The sequence below is a fragment of the Grammomys surdaster genome, unplaced genomic scaffold (genome assembly GCF_004785775.1).
Source record: "Grammomys surdaster isolate TR1022 unplaced genomic scaffold, NIH_TR_1.0 150, whole genome shotgun sequence".
Lineage (NCBI taxonomy): Eukaryota > Metazoa > Chordata > Mammalia > Rodentia > Muridae > Grammomys > Grammomys surdaster.
This window is the reverse complement of record NW_021604608.1, coordinates 19,465,117-19,486,972: the sequence shown is the minus strand read 5'-3', so window position 1 is coordinate 19,486,972 and position 21,856 is coordinate 19,465,117. Positions and strand designations below refer to the sequence as shown.

The window sequence follows — 21,856 nt, the reverse complement described above, 5'->3', positions numbered from 1 at the left end:
TAAGTGTGACTAAACACTGCCGGTGGACAGAAGCCATTCCCTCAGCAAACAGATGCACACGTCAGACGATAAGGACCACGGAAGACAACAAGGAGACGACGTGGGACAATTCAACAGCCCGAGGGCCCTTCCTTCCCAGTGGAGCCACCCCACCCCTCCAACACCGGAACTGCCTCCTCCGCGCCCGGCGCGCCCACGCACGTCAGCGTCGAAGCTGCGGGAGCCGCCCCCCTCCGACGCAGGTGGCACGCGCGACACGCGCATGCTCACTAGGTAGGGTCACGGGCGGCTCCGGTCGCTACAATCTGTTGCGCCGCCCTCGGGAGCCGGCAGATCCGGGTCTCGTGGCTAAGAGTGACGTGGTCTATCGAATCCAAACAGAGGGGAGGAGGCCGGCGGCCAGCAGCAGCGGCAGCGACAGCGGCGTCCGGAAAGCTCCCGGCCGCCACCCTCCCCGCCCGCCGCTTGTTTGGGCGGGTGAGTGTACCCCCCCGGCCCACCGCCCTCCTCGGCGACCCTCTTCGCGTCGCCACTTCTATGGCCGCGCGCTCCCGGGGACTCGCTGCGGCAGAGCGGGTGCCTCTGGCTGGGCGCTGCACCCAGGGAGCCCGCAGCCGCTGGCCGGGCAGCCTGCAGCTGGGCTGGACAGGCACCCGCAGCCCAGGTCTTTCACTTTTAGGGCCACATAGGCGGCGCGGGCGTGCAGGGGATTGGGGGACAGTAACCCCGAAAGCCGGGCGGTGGCGTTTGCCTGGTGGGTTCGATGAAGTCACCCGGACGCGGCCCTTTGTTGTGGTGTGTGGTAGCTGCCATCCTGAAAGCCTGAGCTCTCCTTTAGCCTCCATTGTGTTGCGGATTTAAAGGATTCCCCTTTTCTGTTGGTTCAGTACGTGGAGCCGGGGTTGACAATGGAGCAGGTAGCAGCAGCACCGTTATTGGAAGGAATGCAGGGCAACTGTCCGGCAATGGTTTGAGATCCGTGTCGCTGCTTAAAGCCGAAGTTTTTCGAAGTAGCTGCTTAAACGTTAGGATTTTTAGCCAAGATGATACTTGCTAACTGTAGAGGCGGCAGGATGCTTTTAGTTGCCCCAGTTGGAAAAGCCGAGGATGCGGCCTTAATAATGGAATGCCCTGGGTTTTACATCTGGAGCGCCCGATGAGCTTCAGGAAGCATTTACCTACATCTGTGGAAGACACCCTCCCGATTTTGTGCTGTGGTGTCAGTTGGCAGCTATTCGCACCAGAGTTTGGAAAAACCTACAATTTCCCAAGGGTTCTAGTCTGGAAACGCTTAGGAGGCACTCTCGCTGCCCTGTGTCTGATGTGGATGGAGGCTAAGGGAAGCAGCTGCGTGCTCCCGCTTCAGGTGACTCGTGCAGATTCCTTTAGTGTAGCCGCCCACCCTTTTGCCCTCCGCACTCAGACCAGAAAACCAAGCCTGGATGTTCCATCGTGGTTTTGAAAAGGGACACTTCCCCCTCTCCAAGATAATTAAAGTGTTTCTGCGGAAAGCAGCAGGAAAGAACGACAAAAACAGATTGATTGCTTTCCATCAAATCTGTGAAGAATTCTTAGGAATTTAGACCCCTATCTTTGAGGGGCAGTAACTTGTAACTATGTAGTAACTTGGGCAGTAACTGGCCTCTATTAAATCTTTTCCTCCTGTGTAGGTCATGGACTTTTTTCCCTCTTTTCCTCTACCATACTTGGAATCCTGTTGCTATAGACAAAGGAGAATTTTCTTTTTGCACTTCCCCCTTTTCAGATTAAAAAAAAAAAGCCTACTCGTTTTACTATTCTAACACAATCTTTTTTGTTTCGTGAGATGTTTTTGTGATGATTGGAGGAAATGTTGATAGTAGTAACATGAGGAGAAAAGAATGATAATCGTGCCACTCCTCTTGCCAGAATGTTAGTTCATAGCCTTCCAGATGCTTTTTGCAATTGGTTTATAAAAATATGGTATCATCCTACATTTGTTTTTTTTTAAATAAATTTTATTTATTTTATTTAATGTGTATGGGTATTTTGCCTGTATATATGCTTGTGCACCTTGTGCATTCCTGGGCGCCCAAGGAGGTGTTGGAGCCCGAGGGATTGGAGTTACAGAGGATTCTGAGTTGCTTTGTTGCAGGGAACCAAACCAGGTTCTCCGGAAGAGTAGTTAATGCTGTAATCCCTGAGCCACCCCTTGCTGTGGCTTTACATACTGGCGCTTTTTTGAGTTATTTATTTATTTATTTATTTGCAGCTATGGACTGTGGACCTTTTAGGGTGAAATTCCACCATTGGAAAAGCAATAGTCATTAAAGCCGTGGACTGGAAAGTCTTCCCCTATGTCTCTATTGGTGCAGCTATGAGACTTAATAAAACAGACACCGAATGGCATGTCGGCTTACTTAGCTTGTTAAATAATCCCAGGCAGTAAGTGCAGTGTGGAATTTTAGTGACATTTTTTGTTTTTAATGGTTCCACAGGTAAGTTTAGATGTAAGCCTTAGTTACACTGTATTCCAAATGCAGCGCACCTGTTACCACCCCATTCCATAAGAGTCAGGAGGAAACTATTTTGCATAGCATACTTATTTACTTTATTAGCTTTGGGGTTTAGGTATGTGCCATCTGTTACAGTTTTTTGTTTGTTTGTTTGGTTGGTTTTTAACCACTGACACCAAAGGAGCCTATCCAGAAATGAAATGCCCTCTTCACCCCAGCTTCAGAGGCTAAGTACGGAGAAGTATCCTAAGTCTGCTAATACCACTTTGGACTGATGGCTCATAAGCTTCCCTAAGACCTATAAATCTCTTTTGTCGTTCATTATCTCCTGAGTAATTAATTCCAGATAGTTAGTACTCTGTGACTTGGTTCTTTTCTTTAGTTTTTACAAGGCTTTACAGATTATTTTTTTGTGTGTGTGTCTATATCTAATGTGCATATGAGTGTGAGTGTAAGAGTGTGTATGTATGCGGGTGTGTGTGTGCGTGTGCGTGCGCGCGCGCACACGCATGTGCCAGAAGAGGGTACTGGATTCCCTGGTACTAGAGCTGAAGTAGTTATGAGTTTGTGAGCCACCATGCAAGGGTACTAGGAACCAAACTGGGGTCCTCTAGACAAGAAGCAAGTGCTCTTAATGACGGAGCCATCTCTCCAGCCCCTTTAATTATAAAAAATTACAGCACTCAGTATGCATTCCCATCCCTGGTGCTACCGCCCTTGCTAGACTACCACAGTCTCTTATGTGGTCAACTGAAGTAATTTCCTGGCCTGTCTCCAACTCTGGCTACTTACTTATGGTGCATTCCTCATGTCACAACCTAAGAGTTTCCTCAAATTTTAGATTAGATGTGTGTGCACTCGAATGCACTCCCCCCAACCCCATTCACAGCTGATTAAAAGTCTCCCATTCAGGATAAAACCCTAGCCTGGCATGGTTGCACACACTTTAATCCCAGCACTCTTGGGAGGCAGAGGTAGGCAGATGAGTTGGAGGTCAGCCTTTGAGTATCAGGTTTGTTAGGCACGTCCTACCTAGTCCTGTACTCCAGAGCCTGGCACATCAGTACGTCCTGGTTTTCATCTCTTTTTGTTATGTCTGAATCTACTAGCATTTGAACTACTGCCTGAAGGCCTTCGCTCTTCTCTACCCCGAGGCTTCAGTATTCTCGCAGTCTGCTTTGGCCAGTTCATTTCTGTCATCCAAGTTGTGGTTCAGATGTTGACTTTTCAAAGAAACTACCCCATTTCTCTGTTCTTTTTATCTTACTCACAGCATTTACCACTACCTGGTTTGCCTTAATTTAATTTTTTTATGCTTCTTACACTGGCAGTTCTTCAAAATGGCATAATGGGAACTCTGTGGCTGTTGCTGGATGAATGAGCTTGTGGACATTTCTGTGCTCCTCCTCGTTAGGCCTGTTGGTTCTCAGAAAACTACTTCTCAGCAGCTTCTTTTTTTTTTTTTTTTTTTTTTTTTGGTTTTTCGAGACAGGGTTTCTCTGTATAGCCCTGGCTATCCTGGAACTCACTCTGTAGACCAGGCTGGCCTCGAACTCAGAAATCCGCCTGCCTCTGCCTCCCAAGTGCTGGGATTAAAAGCGCCCGGCCTCTCAGCAGCTTCTTACAGGACAGTCTTCATTCTGTTTAGTAATCTTTGGTGTTTGGGCCAAAGAGCATCCTTCTATTTTAGACCTATGGAACCTTGGAGAAGTGGGTTCCCAGTGTCTGTGTCCTTCCCCAACCCACTTTTCTGTGGTGCTGCAAATTGAACCCAACCCTTTGTACATGGTAGGTAAGCGCCTTACCATTGAGTTACGCCCCAGACCTTGGCTGTACCTTTTGTTGTTTTTTGAGGTGGGGTTTTATGAAGCCTAGGCTGGCCTGGGGCCCATCTTGAACTTCTGATCCTGTTACTTACACTAAGCTTTGGGTTTTTGAGGTGGTGTCTTGGCTCCATAGCTTAGGCTGACCTTGGTTAACTGGAGGTCTTCCTGTCTCTCCCCCAGAGGATTCCCCAGTGTAATTACAGACATGAGCCACCACACCCAGCTCTAAATTTGTACTTTCAACAAACCCTTTTGGGTGATTTTGTTGTCCATTAAAGTTTGAGAATGTTTCTCAGTTTTTAATGTCTCCTTTTCAGAAGAGAACTCCTCTATAGTGGTCCTGATTTGAGGTGTGTTAGACAAGGTTACTATGCTGAATATTACTCTTTAATTTTTTTCATGCAGCTACCGAGCAATCTAGAGTTAAGTTTTCCTACCCACATCTTATAAATGAAGACCCTGAGGCATAGTGAGTGGTTAATCCCAAGTCTCTGCTTCCTCAGCGGGTCTCATTGCTTGTGAGCTATAGCATTTAGGACTATGCACTCTACTTCCAATAAGCTGGGCTATTTTTTATTAAGATGTATTTATTTTTATTTTCTGCATATGGGTGGTTTGCATACATGTGTACCACGTACATGCAGTACTCACAGAGGTCAAAGACTACATTTAATTTCCTGGAACTGAAGTTGTTGTCTACTGTGTGAGTGGCCAGTCCTCTAGAAAAGTGGCCAGTGCTTTTAACTGATAAACCATCTCTTCAGCCTGAAGCTTTTAGTTTAGGACAAAATAGTGCTTTCTGTCCTATTTGCAACCTATGTGAAAGATTTTTTTTTTTTGAAAAAAAAAAAAAAAGTTGATGTTTTATTGTTCAAAGTTGCAGAATGAGGGGACAATTTTGAGAAATACTCTAAGCGTGCCTATTTTTGGCTTTCTCAGGATGCCGAGGGAGGCAGACCATTTGAGACCAGTGTGGGCAGCATAGTGAGGCCTTATTTCCAACAAAACAAACAGAACAGCAGCAACCACAAAGAACCCTCTAAAACCTTCCAGATCTTCTTTGCTCTGAGAGCCTACCTGGCTAGCACTAAGAAAGTTTGGGAATATTTTCCTCCTCTCTATGTTTCTCCTGTCAAAAAGATATCCTTGTCGATGAGTCATTTATTTCTACATCTGTTGGTGTAAGTGCCTTACTCTGTAGACTGCATTCGGATAAGCATGCACTGCAGAGAGTTCTCAGTGCCAGACCGCTTTGCAAATGAGGGAGAAGATACGTGTGATTGCTGCATTCATGTCTGAGACTTCAGCACAGACAAGGGCTACTGTTCAGTCTTCTGTCCTCTTTTAGCCTCGCTCTTTCTTTGGAGGCTTAGGTCACCAGCTCTCGTCTCACTTAGGGGCCTTGGGCTTCTGTTAATAGCCCCGTATTTCTCGCTCTACTTCGTCTGCTTGTTACCGATCAGTTACAAGGAGCAGTAATTTTTAAGACCAGCTGCCATGCCCTGATGCTCTCAGAAGTATGGGCCTTTTCCCTGTCTCTTGTTTCTTAGTTATTTTTTATTTTATGGATGTGGATTTTTTTTGCCTGCGTGTATGTCTGTGTACCATGTAAGTGCCTGGTGCCTGAGGCAGTCAGAAGAGGGCATCAGATCCCCTGTAACTGGAGTTAATGATGGTTGTGGGGCACTATGGATGCTAGGACCCAAAACTGGGTCCTCTGGGAAAGTAGCCAATGCTCTTAACCCCAGAGAGGTCTCTCCAGAGCCTCCTGCTTGTTTTTTGAGAAAGAGTCTCAGCGTAGCCCATCGTAGCCTGTTAACACTTCCTGCTTCTGTTAGTGGTGGGTATTGAACCTGTGGCCTCTTATAAGTTATGCAAAGACTATCTCCCATTAAGTTACAATCAAGACCACACTAAACATGGTTTCAAGTGGTGTTGTGTTATAAAACATTTTGAATAAAATCACTTGAAGTTTTCAGTTTATCTGGGCATGAAAATAATTACCATGTTTATAAATAACATGAAGAACCATGTTTAGCTAACTCAAACTGAAGAATTATAGTAACCAGTTTAGTTATAAGCCATAGCAGGGTGTGGTGGTATGCCTTTAATCTCAGCACTTAGGTGGCAGAGAAAAGCAGATCTCCCTGAGTTTGAGGCTAGCTTGATCTACATAGTGAGTTCCATGCCAACCAGGACTACACAGTAAGAGTGAAAAAAAAGTACTAGCAGGCAGTGGCTTACCCCTTTAATCCCAGGATTTGGGAGGTAGAGGAGAGATCTCTGAATTAAAGACCAGCCTGGTTTATAGAGGGAGTTCCAGAACAGCCAGGGCTACACAGAGAACCCTTGTCTTGAAAAACCAAAAAAAAAAAAAAAAAAAAAAAGTAATAGTAAATTAAATATAAACCATATTTGAGATACTTTAATAACTGAAAATGAAATTAATAGTAGTTCAGAAAACCTAGGCAGTATACATGTACTTGACTGTGGCTAGAAAAGTCTGTGTAAACATTTGTAATAGAGCTGCCTCTGAGGAGAGGCTTGACTTTCAGTTTGGGTTTTCCCTGGGGTGGCAGGATGAGGGACTTGAAAACTACAATTTGAAATGTATATTGTTTTAAAATAGACAACTCTGAAAACATGTATATTTTTCTAAACTACCTGACATTTAGGTGTATCGTGGAGCTTACACAGACATTTAATAACATTTTTGATGGCACGGCTTTTATTTTGGAGAAAGTTTCCCCTGTTACTTATTTTCATACTGGGTTTTCATTTCCCGTTTTGCTTTTTTTAAAATTGCAGTCAAAACACAGATGTATCAGCTCTGGGTAACTGCAGAGCAGAGCTGCTTTATGCTTGCCCACGCTCGCTCGCTGACCCCATCGCACTGGCAGAACTTCCAAACTTTCACACCTAAGCAGCTTCTAATCAGAGTGTGAGTGTGGAGAGCATCTTCATGACGTACGTTCCAGAGCTCTAGGGGTCAGTGCTTTGGTGGCTAGTGTCCTTTGTCTTATAGGACAGTTGGGTTTTTGTTTATTTTGTTGGTTGATTTGTTGGGTTGTTTTAGACAGGGTCTGTGTAACTCTGAGTAGGAACTCACCTTGTAGACCAAGCTGGCCTGGAACTCACAGAGCTCTGTCAGTGTCTGCCACCACCACTCTCAGCTGTCATTACATTTGATGGAGCTTACTACTTCAGAGCTCGTCTATAAATTGTAACACAGCGATTAAAGCCTATTTTATTAGCTTTTATAGATAACATATTCACTGTAATTACAGATGGCTAGTGTGGATTTTTTTTAAAATCTGTTGAAATTTTTTCTTTGGAATATGACTAGTTCTGTCCCACTCCTTCTGTTTGTGTGTATTGCTGAGGACTGGACCTAGGGCTTTTTGCATGCCTGGCAAGTCCCACCTATAGCTCTGCTCCCCAGGGTAGAAAGCACCCTTGAGAAGAAATTTTAGGCCTGGCAATGGTGGCAATCCCAGCACTTGGGAGGCAGAGGCAGGCGGATTTCTGAGTTCGAGGTCAGCCTGGTCTACAGAGTGAGTTCCAGGACAGCCAGGGCTGCACAGAGAAACCCTGTCTCAAAAAAACAACAACAAAAAAAAAAAAAAAAAAAGAAAGAAAGAAAGAAAGAAGAAACTTTAATGATAATGAGTATAAATAGTTTAATTGAAACATTTATTTGGTCATTTATGGTACATTTTACTCCTGTACCTTGACCAGGTAAAGAGATTCTTTGAGATTGTACATGAGTAAACCATAGCTGAGGAATAAACAGGAAATCAGTGGGGCTTCACAGTAGATTGACATCTTTCTTCCCTTCCCCACTGTGCAGACTAATACCCAGAGTCCCCAGGGGAATGGGAGCAGTGTAAGGCAGTTGACTGCCGAGGGTGAAGATGCTTTCCATTGAGTTGGCCTTTGGCATTTTCAGGACTCCTAAAAATTCTCACGTGATCCTTGCACTCTCCTTTAAAGTGAATAGTTTTCATTATCAGTCCCATTTTATAGATAAACCAGTCACAGAGGCGAAGTGATTTATCCCTCTCGGTAATGGTAATAACTTAAAATCCTTTAAGACATTTTATGAGCTAATCCCTTGATAACTTGGTAAATTGTCTAAAGTGATTCCTGGAATATGAATCAATTATTGGTAGGATTAAAAAAAATCACTTAGAAAAAGCATGCCAGGTGGTGGTGGAGCACATCTTTAATCCCGGCAGAGGTGGGCAAACCTCTGAGAGTTCGAGGCCAGCCTAATCTACAGACTTCCAGGACAGGCAGAGGTACACAAAGAAACCCTGTTTCCAAAAACCAAACCAAAAAAACCCTAAAGAAAAGACAGTGTTCCCCGGGCGGTGGTGGCGCACGCCTTTAATCCCAGCACTTGGGAGGCAGAGGCAGGCGGATTTCAGATTTCTGAATTCGAGCCCAGCCTGGTTTACAGAGTGAGTTCCAGGACAGCCAGGGCTACACAGAGAAACCCTGTCTCAAAAAACAAAACAAACAAACAAACAAACAAACAAAAAGGCAGTATTATCCAGGTTGTGTGTGTTTCCTCAAGTGTATCTGGAATCTTGACTCGGATGTGAGCATATCGGGAGGAAGACTAGCACCCTTGTATAGGAACCTGATGTGGTGCACACAGCAATTCATTTCAAAGGATCAGCGATTCAAGCAAGGCTTCCCTCTGTTACGGAGTCAGTTCAATGCCATCCTGGGCTGTATGACACCCCTGTCTTAGCACCTCTTCCCTCCTCTTCCCCAAGACAAGGCCTTAGAGAGAAGCTTGTTGCTTCTGTCTTATAGACATAGCCATTGCCATGAGAGAGACTTTGCCTTCCAAGTGTGAGCAAGTTTGGTTTTGTAAGCTCCCCGGCTATGGCACTTGCTATAGCAGCTCAAACATACTAAGAGCAAATTGGAAGCAAGAGTAGGACTTGAACAACCCTCTAGATCTGAAATAGCTGTGCCCCTATCTAATGCATAGAAACTGGGTTTTAAAGCATACGTTAGTAAGTTAGTTATGTGTTCACAAATGTAACCTTGCAAGGTGATTTCGGTGAGGGCTGAGGAGAGAGTTGGTGATAAATCTCATTCTTAGAGAGCACCTCCCTGAGTAGTCCTGTGGAGAGGAGTGAGAAAGCCTGCTTGTGTTTGGGAGAGAACAAGGGTATGGCCAGCTAGACTTTTCATGTTTTGCTGTGTTTTGTGCTGGGCATTGACTCTCAAGCCGCCTTTTGATAAGGATGTAGGTAGTCAGGTACCATTCACAGATAGATGATCCCAACTGCACTTTGGAAAGTATGAGGCTGTCCCTCCCATCAGCCAGCCAGCCTAGGGTTCAGAGGGAGGGGGCAAAAGGACTGCAAGCCTTTTGGTGCTCTCAGGCTCCAGAGGACCAAGGATAGCATGTTCTGTGGAAGGCTGCCCTCCGGTGGAAGCCTTCCCTTCATAGACAACGGTAAATCCTGGTAGCTGCACACTGCCCAGCACAGGTTTATATCTGTAGGACATTTTGCCTCAGGATGAGTCATATCCTGAGTCTGACCCTGGTTAGATGACATTCAGTCATTCAGTAGTCGGCTCCATGCTCGGCAGGCCCAGCACCACCAAACCGCATTCCCAGCCGTGTGACATATAGGTAAGCTTTCGGGCTTCAGAGTTTTCTTAATATATATGAGTTTTGTTTATGTGTATATGATCTGTGTAGGTGTGTGCACGTGGATGCAGGAGCTCACAGAGGCTAGAACGGGGTGTCGGATCCCTTGGAGGTAAAGTTATGAACCACCTGATGTGGGTGGTCGGGGTTAAACTTGGGTCCTTTGGAAGAGCAGTATGTGTGTTTAACCACTAAGCACATTTCCCAGGTCCTAGACTTTGTTTTTGTTTTTCAAGACATGGTTTCACTGAGTAGCTCTGGCTGTCCTGGCACTCACTCTTTAGACCAGGCTAGCCTCAAACTCACAGAAATCCTCCTGCCTCTGCCTTCTGAGTACTGGGATCAAAGGCGTGCGCCTCCACTGCCTGATGACTTTTTAAAATTACATTTTTTTTGGAGGGAACCTGGGGGTGAGCATGAGTACAGTGATGCCTCTGGAGGTCAGAGGACAGTTTGAGAATGTCCGTCCTCTTCACTGTGTGGGTCCGAGGGTCACATTCAGATTGTTAGTGTTGAGCTATCTGAGCCAGGACTTCAGACTTGTGACTTGATACAGAAGTATTGGGAGGGCTATTAGATTAGACTGAGATATTTTATATTTGAGAAGGGCGTGGATTTTGTGAATTTTGAGAGTTGGCAAAGGTAAAGTGCTATTGTCTGAATATATTGAAGTTTTAATCACAAGTATAATGGCCCAAGGGGGAGGGGAGTAAGGCCTTTGGAGGTAAGCAGATATGAGGGCAAAGAGCCTTCGAAGAACAGTTCCTGTCCTTGTAAAAGAGGCCCCGAGCATGACATAACATTGATATCCAGACTCTAAGGCTGCCACGTATGTAGCCTACACATACAGACAAACAAACATACACATAAATTAAAAGTACACGTTTTTAAAAAGATTTACTCTAGTCGAAATGGGCTAGAAGGAAATAGTACCTCCCTCCAGGACTCTGTGTGTATGTGTGTATTTTGATCTTTTTACTGAGGTTGGACCAGCGTGTTTATTTGAACAGTTATTTGTGTGTTAGGATGAAATTACAGTGCAAAGTAACATTAGTAATTCAGCTCTTAGAGTTGAGGGCTGCCTGTTGATTCTTCTGAATCTTTCTGCAAGTTTTCTGCCTGTTCTTCGGGTCCCTAAGGATTTATTAGTTAAGTCATTTTCAGGAAAGGAGAAATGAGAAAAGACATAGGCTTGAAATGCCTCCTCTGTGTCCTGGGTCTTTCTGAGCAAGCCTCTGAAACTCTCAGGGCCTTAGTTCCTTCCTCTTTATTTTAGTTTCTTTCTTTCTCTCTTTCTTTCTTTCTTTCTTTCTTTCTTTCTTTCTTTCTTTCTTTCTTTCTTTCTTTCTGTCTCTCTGTCTCTCTGTCTCTCTGTCTCTCTCCCTCCCTCTTTCTCTTCCTTCCTTCTTTCCTTCTTTCCTTCCTTCCTTCCTTTTTTCTTCTATTCATTCATTCATTCATTCATTCTTTCATTCATCCATTTATTCGACTCAGGGTCTTCCTGTGTAGCCCTACCTGGCATAGAAATCACTTATGTAGCCCAGGTTGGTTATATTATAGATATGAAGCACCATGTCCAAATAGTTCTTTCTTTAAATAAGTGAGGCCCTGGGGATACAACTTAGTAGAGTACTTGCCTGGCAAGCATGAAGCCCTAGACTATATGCTCAGCACTATATAAACCAGAGCCTTGTAGTCCGGGTTAATCTCAGTAACCAGCACTCGGAGGAGGAGGCAAAGGGTCAGACGGTCAGGGCTAGGCCTCTAATCCTAGCACTCAGGAGGCAGAGGCAGGCAGATCTCTTGAGTCTGAGAGCAGTCTGACATACATAATGAGTTCTAAGCCAGCCAAAGCTACATAGTGAGACCCTGTCTTAAGAGCAAAAGTACAAGTGGGGGAGAATCGAGTCCCTCTAAGGCTGTGATAGGACCGCCTGTAAACTTGCCGTTTGTTGTCTATAGACTTGAACATTCGTATTGTCTGCTCTGACACAGAGCACACACAGTGCTCACTAGCACAGCACCCCAGGCCCCACGCCGGCCGTTCTTCTTTATACTCCCATAGACCATTAGCCTCTGTGCAGCTAGATAGTCACTGTCCTTCCACCTGCTTCACTTTCTACCTTTTGAATAATATATGTTCTGTCTGAAGTTTGAGGTCTTTCTTTTTTCAAGACAGGGTTTCTCTATGTAGTCCAGGCTATCCTGGAACTTACCGTGTAGACTATACTAGCTTCAAACTCAGCATAGATCCAACTGCCTCTGCTTCTCTGGGATTAAAGATATGTGCCAAACACTACCTCTTGTTCTTGGTTTTTAAAAAATGCTATAATATAATATAATATAATATAATATAATATAATATAATATAATATAATATAAAGCACCTTTAGTCTCAGCTCTTGGGAGGCAGAGGCAGGCAGATCTATATGAGTTCGAGGCCAGCCTGGTCCACAGAGTGGGGTCCAGGGCAGTCAGAGCTACACAGAGAAACTGTGTCTTGAAAAAAAAAAGTAGGAATATAAGTTGTTTTTGTTTCTTTGTTTTTCTATGTCTATGTCTAAGTTAGGACAACTTGTGGGAGACAGTTCATCCACAGCATGGGTTTTGGGGATTGAATCCTGGTTATCAGGCTTGATGACAAAGGGTTTAACTGCTAAGCCACCTTATGGCCCAGAGGGAACTTTTTTCACTAGTCACACTGTTTACAGTACTACAGGAAATTTGTAATTACAGTTGGTTGCTGTGATAAGAACTCCTAGGCAGAAGGTAACTGTGATTTCTCAGGTATATAATGGACATATTTCCACAGTAAACGAAATGTTTTTGGTACAGCTCTAGTGGTTTTAAACAGCAGTGGGCCAGCTTCAGCATGACTGTATCTCTCCTTGCCTGTTTCCCAGCAGACATTCAAGTCTTGCTCAGAAATGTATCCTTAAATAATGGGAAGCTCTCTACTAGCTGTCTAAGACTTGTAGCATTATGTAGTTGCTTCTGTAAGCTGGAAACAGCTGTAATTTGCATGATTGGTCCTTTCTCACACATGGAGACTGAGCTCTCTTCTGGCATTCACAGTGTGACTTCCTGTTCAAAGTTTGTGACATCCGAGCTATTTGAGTATGATCATTGCTTTCATACCTGAACCAGTTTTCCTCTTGAGATAGCAGTAGCTCAGGCTGTGCTCAAACTCACTGTGTAGCCAGAGATAATCTCGGACTTCTGTTTCCTGTGTGTATGCATGTGAAAGTCAGAGGTCCCTGAACATTGTCTTTCCCAATCCTAGTTATATATGTGTGTATGTGTGTATGTATGTATGCATATATGTATGTGTGTGTGTGTGTGTGTGTGTGTAGGTATGTGTCCTCGGAATACAGAAGAGGTCATTGGATTTCTGGAGCTGGACTTAGAGGCAGTTAGAAGCTGCCTGACATAGGTGCTAAGAACAGAGGTTAGGTCCTGTGCCAGACCAAAGGTGCTCCTAACCACAGAGCCATGTCCTTCTCTGTCTTCCCAGTGCTGTGCAGTGTTGGGAGTCAAGGCTGTGGCAAGCCCTCTACCCGCTGAGCTGCTTCCCAGCCCAGTTTCCTGTTCGCCTTATGTAGCACTTGATTGGCCAAGAACTCGCTTGAACACAGAGATCTGTTTGCCTCTGCTTCCCAAGTGCTGGTGTTTTTAGGCAGCTTCAAGCTGGCTTGATGACCCAAGTTTGAGCCCCAGAACCTGTGTAAAAGAAGTCGGACACAATTCACATCCATGATCTCAACACTCCTGAGGCAGAATGGGAGGAGGTAAGAGAATCCCCGACCTAGAAGCTTACAGGCAGTACAGCATAAATTGGAGATTCTGCCTCAAAACAAGATGGGGCTGAATGCAAACATATGGGTAGAAAATTCCAGAACTGACTGGTTTGTTAGTCACATAGTGTACATCATTTGGTGCAGTTGTTGTATGTTTGAGCCATGGGTCAATGTTTTCCCCCATTCAGAAGAGTACAGTTCGACTTCACCCCTTCCTTTCTGTCCCACCCAAGAGGTGAATCCCCCTTTGTCTCAGTGTATCCACATGTGCTACTTGCTTGTTAGTCACTTGGTTACTGTCTGGTTACCAGAACTCAGACTGCTAGTGCTCATCTTCAAGAATACTGTGTTGAACTTCAGTATCGGGCCTGCAGGTAAGAGTTGTGATCCTGGCGATTGGAAATGCCAAGAAGAAGCTGGAAAGAGTTCCCATTCCGTAAAAAGGTAGAAAATTTCAATTACATAAAGAAAGGAAAAAAACTGTTGATGTCAGTAAGTTCTGTGGTAATGAAGCATTAAACTCTATTTTTCTATGAAAAAGTTATGAAGAGTAATTGAATACAATAGGCACAATTAAAGAGTAACAATAATCATAACATGCTAAATAAATGTAGAAAACAAGACAAAAACATCTCTCTAGCTTTAATTCTAGCACTTAGGAGGCTGAAGTAGGTTACCCAAGAGTACCAAGGCCATTGTGGATTATGTGAGACCTCTTTTTTTGTTTTTGTTTTTTTGTTGTTGTTTTTTTCAAGACAGGGTTTCTCTGTGTAGTCCTGGCTGTGCTGGAACTCACTCTGTAGACCAGGCTGGGCTCGAACTCAGAAATCCGCCTGTCTCTGCCTCCCAAGTGCTGGGATTAAAGGCGTGCGCCACCACTGCCCAGCCATGAGAGACCTCTTAAAAAAAAAAAAAAAAAGAATAGTGTGGGGGTAGGGTGGGTGCTGGAGAGGTGGCAGAGCCAGTTAAGAGTATTGGCTGCTCTTTCAAAGGGCCCAGGTTAAATTCAACACCCACATGGCAGCTCACAATTGTCTGTAATTCCTGTTCCAGGGAATCTGACACCCTCACATAATCATAGATGCAAGCAAAACACCAATGTATATAAAATACAAATTAATACCTTATAAAAAAAAAAAAGGAGGGCTGGAGAGATGGCTCAGCAGTTAAGAGCACTGACTGCTCTTCCGGAGGTCCTGAGTTCAAATCCTAGCAACCACATGGTGGCTCACAACCATCTGTAATGGGATTTGATGCCCTCTTCTGGTGTGCCTGAAGACAGCTACAGTGTACTCTCATAAAATAAGTAAATAAATCTTTTTTTTAAAAAAGGGAGGAGGGGGAGAAGAAAGTAGAGCTAGGCAGTGGTAAATTTAATCCCAGCTTTCAGGAGGCAGAGGCAGGCAGCTCTCTCTGCAGATAACTGTGTAGCCATGGCCTAGAACTTGCTTTGTAGACCAGGCTGGCCTCAAACTCAGTATCCTCCTGCCTCTTGAGTGCTGAGATTAAAGGTGTACACTACCACGACCCAATTGATACAGAGTACCTCTGTATTAATGTTAACCAACAAGTTTACTGATTGACCAAAGAATTCAGACAATTTAATATGCTCATGCAAGAAGCGTGAGATGTACTTCTCCCTGGACATAACAGCTCTAGTAGGAGAAAGAACGTTCCTTTCTAGGGGTTTGTGCTATATCTCAGAGAATACAAGTGTCTGGGCTCAATCCACATAAGAAAAATCGGGGACTGAGAGATGAGTGGGAAGCGAAGAGTGCTTGGTGGATAGCCGTGAAGACTGGGGTTCAAACCTCAGCACCCGTGTAACAGCCTCACATGTAGTATGTGCTTGAGAAGGGCAGAGGCAAAGCTGTTGTCACTTGCTGGCGTCCAGCCTCCCTGAGAAAATCCAGCCCAGATTCAGGGAGAGGTTTTCAGGTGGATTAAGCAGAGTACCAGAGGAATACACTCAGTGCCCTCTTGTGGCATCTGCACACACAAATACACACATATACAAGTAGTCTTAAAAATTAGAATTCTTTTAAAGCTTAATTTTATTTTATGTTCATTTCTTTTTGTTTTTAACTTCATGTACATCTGTGATGGTGTCAGAAGGCCTGGAACTGGAGTTACAGGTAGATTTGAGCTGCCATGTGGATACTGGGAACCCAGGTCCTCTAGAAGAGCAGTCAGTACTCTTAACCACTGAGCCATCTCGCTGGCCCCACAAATGATAAGTCTTTACACATGTAAATTCAGAAGACACAGTTTTAAGAGACAGGCTCTTGTTCTATCTAAAATAACCCAGACCTCCTGGGCTCACATGGGTCTTGTCTCATCTTCTCATATTATGGGGACCACCTGTTCATGCTGTGCTCTCCCTCACAGTACAATGAGAGGTGTCATTATTTCTGTCCCCTAGGCACATAACCCACAGGTAAACAGTTATAGAATGCTTTCAAATACCAAGACAGGATTTGGGCTGTTTGTGTTTATCTCTCTATAAACAAGTGTCCTTTAGTTACTAAGTGACAGGATGGCTTAGTGTATAGGGCTTTGGTTTGTTTTTAAATTTTTAAACAGTAATTGTATGTGTGCATGTCCATGTGCATGTGTGTACTCCGGAACATGTCATGGTAGAGGTCAGAGGGCAGCTTGTAGGAGTCGGTTCTCTCCTTCCACCAACTGGTTCTCAAGAACTCAGATTGTCAGGCTTGGCAGCAGGCACCTTTCTAGCCACTGCATCAGTCCAGCATTTAAAAAAAGATTTAATATACTTTTATTGGTGTGTGCATGTGTGTGTGTCTGTGTGTGCACACACTCTCATATGCACATGCCCCAAAGGAATGTAGGTCCCCTCAGAGGCCAAAAAAGGGCATGAAATCCCCTGGAGCTGGAGTTCGGAGCTGCTCACCATTGGTGCTGGGAATCTACCTTGACTCCTCTGAAAGAGCAGCAAGTAGTCTTACCCACCGAGCCATCTCTAGCCACCCAACATTTTTTTTTGTAACATCTTTTATTCACATGTATGTCCAAATATGAACATGTATATGAACATATACATACCCATGTGTCAAGATGTAATTTCATTCAAATAGTAAAATACATAGGAAAATCAGAGGGAACTATTATCATCTGACCACTAAGATTATTTCAGATAATATCCTTCTTCACTTCCCCAGTTTAAATTCTGGGTGTGTGCAAGCCCTGCATAGTTTTTAAAAGCCTCAACCACAAGAATTTCACATTGAGCATGGAAATTTCTTGCTGCTTTCTTAAGAGGAAACTGAAAGTGCCTGTCCCCCGCCACCCCGCCGCCGTGTGTGTGTGTGTGTGTGTGTGTGTGTGTGTGTGTGTGTTTTTGAAAACAAGAGTTTCTCTGTATAGCCTTCTCTACTTCCTCTTGTAGTAGAGAACAAGCATTTATTGAAGAAAGAGAATCTAGGATTGGTAAAAGAAAGGTTAAATAGGGGTGTATATTTTTAGACTAAAGTCTCAATAATTAAGGAAAATCCAAGTTGCAGTCACATGGGGGCCTTGGAGCAGAGTGTATTTCTTTTTTCCCTGCTAAGCTGATCAGACTGGCTTTGACCAGACATCCTGAACATGGAGCCCTATGGCTTCAGTTTCCCAAGAAGCTGGTACTACACTTTGTGCCCCAGGCCCTGCTCTAAAACAGTTATTTTGAGAAGAGTCATAGGGCAGTGGTGGCACACACCTTTAATCCCAGCACTTGGGAGGCAGAGGCAGGCGGATTTCTGAGTTCGAGGCCAGCCTGGTCTACAGAGTGAGTTCCAGGACAGCCAGGGCTACACAGAGAAACCCTGTTTTGAAAAACAAAAAACAAAAAACAACAAAAAGAGAGAGAGAGAGAGAGAGAGAGAGAGAGAGAGAGAGAGAGAGAGTGTCTGTCTTACCGTGTAGCCCTGTCTGACCTGTTACTTGCTAAGTAGATCAGCCTGGCCTTGAATTCACAGAGGTCCAACCACCCCTGCTCCTGCCCCCTGAGACTGAGGGTAGGCGCCACATCCAGCTTTCAGTTCATCCATCCATCTATTCATCCATGCATGCATCCATCCATCCATCCATCCATCCATCCATCCATCCATCCATAGACCAGATTTCTTGGTATAGCCTTGACTTTCCTAGAATTCTCTGTAGACCAGTATGGCTTTGAACTAGACATCTACCTGCCTCTACCTCCCAAGTGCTGGGATTTAATTAATTAATTAATTAATCTATTTATTTATTTATTTATTTATTTATTGTTTTTTTCAAGACAGGGTTTTCTGTATAGCCCTGGCTGTCCTGGAACTCTGTAAACCAGGCTGGCCTTGAACTCAGAAATCCGCCTACCTCTGCCTTCCAAGTGCTGGGATTAAAGGCATGCGCCACCACCGCCCGGCTAAATAATTTATTTTTAATGTTATTTATAAATTTACTTTGTGTGTGTGTGTATGTTTGCATATGTATAGATGAGAGAGAGATCTGAGTGTGTACATGCACATATACCACGATGTATATGTGGAGGTCAGAGGAAACTTCTGGGAGTTGGTCCTCTCCTTTTACAGTGTTTGGGTTCAAACACAGGTCATTAGGCTTGCAGAGCACGTGCTTTACATGCTGAGCTATTCCCTCTCCCACTTTCTAGTCCAGCGTTGGAGCCACTTAGGTAAGAGAAAAGCAAATAACCAATGTATCTGTGTGTGTGAGCATGCATATACATGTATGTGCATATGTCTCCAGGCCAGAAAAGGACATAGGATTCCTTGAGGTGGAATTATACAGGCCAATGTCAACCACTTGACATGGTTTCTGGAAACCAAACTTGGGTTTTATAGACAAGAAGCAAGGGTTCTTAACCACTGAGCCATCTCTACAGCCCAATAAAAGAAATTCTTAATTTTGCATGACAGGTCATTAAAAGCCAATAATCAAAAATACCCTTGGAATCAGTTAGACAAAAAGAATTTGAAAAAGGAGAAATTGATTAAGATGCTCAGTGTCATTAAAATTAGGGAAGAAAACCAAGAAATATATTTTGGGGCCTTGACTTCCTAGCAAAGGATTTTGTGGTGATGCACACCTTTAAGCACTCATGAGACAGGCAGACAGATCTCTGCGAATTCAAGGCCAGTTTGGTCTGCACAGCCAGTTGCAAGCTAGCCATAACTGCATAGTGAGACCTTGTTCAAAGAGAAAATTAATGCTTTCAATGTAGTATGCCCCTTGGGTGTGCTTGGACATCTTAAGAGATTATGTCTTGGGTAAGAGTTTTGTAAGTAGATTATGCTCATATACTAGAGTAGTAGTGTTTGTGGGACTCTGTTACTATATAGTTAGCAGTGTATACCCTGTGCTATTGATAAAAGTGCAAAGCTCTTGCCTAGCCTCCTGAAACCCTGGCTTTGATCTCAGCATTGAAGGAAAAGAAAAGCAGTAAGTTCTTTTTATATAAGCCCTTAAACTGAGACATGTTAGTTTTAATATTCCATTCTAAAATGTCTGACCATTAAGGTGAGTGCTGCTGTGTTTTGGTTTAATTTGGCAAGGCCCTAAGAGCAAAGTTGGTATTTTTAGGTTTCACATAGAAGGATGTAGAACCAGACTGTCCTCTGGTGCCTCTGGGACAAGGAAGTGGATTAGAAGAGGAAGGTTGCCGTTTCTGACTTCTGGGGCTGTTGCAGTTAGTTGATCAGAAGACTGGCAAGATCAGCTGCTTTGCTCTTGATACTTGTTGCTAGCTGTTCTTGATGCTTATTGCTAGTTACAAACAATGTGTAAGTTTGTTTCTTTAAGGAATCAAATCCTGGCCAGAAGCCTCATCCTCAGAAGCACACAGTGGGATTACTTGTCTCTTGCCTAACTTCCACTGTTGGGTGAGGCCATTAAATTTGACCCTTGCAAAGGTGAACTTAGGTAGGTTGAACCCATGAGGCAAACTCGAATATTTGTTTCTAATGGCAAATTATAAATTGATTAACACTGGAAATTTTCTTCACTAGATATAGAAAGAGCATGACTCAGCTGCCAAATCCACCAAGATAAGACCTGGTGGAGAGAGGCTGACCATTTCCACAGCACTAGGGATGGCTCTGCTTCGTGACAGCCAGCCAGTGTCATTCTGCTGCTTTTCCTTACTAGGAATTGTCTAGGAGAGGGTGGGCTTGAGAGCTTGCTGTGTGTATGCCCATTTCTCCTTGTTACCACACAAACTGTTGATCATATACTACAGTCAGACTGTCGTCTCAGATACTAACTTCATTATGAAGTACTGACATTATAAGTTAAATGTTTAGTGTATTACTTCCAAATGGAAAAATTTAGAGTGGGTGCTTCTAAATAGCCATTAATTACCTGATTTCAGGGCCAGTTTTGTTTAAGCAATATGCAATTCCTTCAGCTTCCCTAGATTATCTTGATTTTGTTTTGTTTTTTGAGACAGGGTTTCTCTGTGTAGCCCTGGCTGTCCTGGAACTCACTTTGTAGACCACGCTGTCCTTGAAATAGAGATCTGCCTCTGTCAGCCTCCTGGGTGCTAGGATTAAAGGTGTATGCCACCACCGCTGAGAGATTTAGTGTGTGTGTTTTTAACCTTTTAAAAGATTGATTTATTTAGCTCTGTGTGTGTGTCTTTGTGACCCATGGAGACCAAAAGACATTGGGTTCCCTGGAACTGGAGTTACAGGTAGTTGTGACTGGCTGTTGGGTACTAATCTGAGTTCTCTGCAAGAGGATAAGTGCTTAGTCACTGACCCATTTTTTTCTAGCCTTGATATGTCCTTATGACTTAGGCCTTTTGCAATCACTTGCACTTGGATTTTTTTTTTTTTTTTTTTTTTTTTTTTACACAAGCAAGCCCTCGTTATATCAAGATGTCCTTGAATTTCTGCTGTTCCTGCAAAGTGCTGGCATTTACAGGAATGTTCTAGCATGCCTTTTCTGTTTATGAGGTTAGGGGGAATTGATCCCTGCATGCTACACAAGCCCACTGTCCACCAAGCTGCATCGCTAGCTAGCTAGCTCGTTGCACATTTTAAGGAAACCGGTAGTGGAGCTGGGTTTGTCCTTAAGGAGCCTGCCCATTCTTTTGATGTTGGCATTGTTGCCAAACTTCCAGGATGTAAGTAAGCTAAAGAGGCAAGCAGCTTTAGCAGCAGGAAAGGTGATGAGCGAGCAGGGTGTTAAATGATTCCGTCAAAGGCTTCTTGGAGGCTGATTTCCAGCGTTCTGACTCAGTGGCCCTGTTAAGTCTTGCCCAGCATAGTACAGCTTCATTTGCTGTGAAGTAAATGTGAGGCGAAATTGGTTACATTGTTCAACTTCTGTTGGAAGTTGGCACACCTTATTTCCTAACCAACTGTGTCTGTTCTACTAAAAAAAAAAGTCTTTTGTTTGGTCGGGTTTTGTTTATCTGTTGTACCTGTTCTGTTTTGAGTCCCGTCATCCCCACCCCGCATCCCTTTTTTTTTTTTTTTTGAGACAGGGTTTCTCTGTCCTGGAACTCACTCTGTAGACCAGATTGGCCTCAAACTCACAGAGATACTACTGCTGCTGCCTCTTAAGTGCAGAGACTGAAAGGGAAGAGCCACCACCTGGCCAAAAATAAAAAGGTTATTTAAAGACGGCAACCGTAAAGAGAAGGCTGTGTGGGACTGAAAGAGTGCCTTTACCTGTGGAAGGCTGCGTAGACGCATAGCACAGTTGAAGCCAATCAAGATGAGCATGACTTAAGACCCTGTCTTCGGATGCATTCCTAGCACATACATAGCTCTTCCGTGAGTGCTCTGGTTGAGGCAGTGGAGAGGTGTTGAGGGTGGTGGTTACTAAGATAGAGTCCTTGGAGGAGAGGCAGGTCAACCTGGATTTTGTTAAGAAATTGAAAGACAGACTTGAGAAGAGCTTACACTTGTGATGGATTGTTGGGAGTAGAAGGAAGTCTACTTCTCCCTATGCTTTTCAAATGCCTCCATGTTCAGAGGCTGTAGAGCTGGAAAGGGCTTGGACACGCTGGTATTTGAATTTCAGAAGCTGGGTGTGATGGCACACACCCATAATCCC

At 44.1% G+C, this 21,856-nt stretch overlaps 1 protein-coding gene across 2 annotated transcripts in view; it reads left to right on the top strand.

Moving 5' to 3' along the window:
* The first annotated feature begins 369 nt into the window (after positions 1 to 369).
* Smim14 (small integral membrane protein 14) overlaps positions 370 to 21,856 on the top strand; it is a 46,715-nt gene continuing 25,228 nt past the window's right edge. The window contains exon 1 of one of the 2 annotated variants that reach the window (XM_028765218.1): positions 370 to 477. The gene's annotated coding sequence lies outside the window, so the exon portion shown is untranslated. Of the gene's footprint in view, positions 478 to 13,527; positions 13,787 to 21,856 lie in introns of those variants that run through there. The other variant, XM_028765219.1, reaches the window with a different exon arrangement.